Genomic DNA, 525 nt, shown 5'->3' with positions numbered 1-525 from the left:
AATCGAACAAAGCAACGAAAGTCAAACGGCGAAAGAAAACAACTTCTTTCTAGTAATCTGGATCTAGGGCAAATTTTACAGTATCAAAAACTTGTTTAAGATGATTAAACGGATAGAGGGTTTCGAGACGAATCTCTAGGCGCTTGAATCGCCTGATTCCGATAAACGAGCGAAAAGTTAAACTAAAACGAAAATCGGATCAAGAATTACGATCAGAAAAATCGCGGGTTTAATCCGAGAAAAGAAAACTGACGAACAGTTAATCGGACGGACGTTCGTTAACAGAAACTAACCGGTGAACACGTTCGCTAAAACGAAAGGATCGGTGAACATTCACTAATTAAATAAACCAGAAAAAAACCGATCTAGGGTTTCGAAAAAATAAACTGAGGCATTTTTTTAAAAAAAACGAACGGCGAACGGCGGCGGCTATACCTCCGGCGAGGCACTCCGGCGGGCGGGGTGGGGCTCCGGCGGGTCGGCGGGAGTGCGGCGGGTTGCGGCGCGGCGACGGAAGGCGGCGGC

This window comes from Triticum dicoccoides, chromosome 3A (genome assembly GCF_002162155.2).
Source record: "Triticum dicoccoides isolate Atlit2015 ecotype Zavitan chromosome 3A, WEW_v2.0, whole genome shotgun sequence".
Taxonomy (NCBI): Eukaryota; Viridiplantae; Streptophyta; class Magnoliopsida; order Poales; family Poaceae; genus Triticum; species Triticum dicoccoides.
This window is presented reverse-complemented; position numbering follows the sequence as displayed.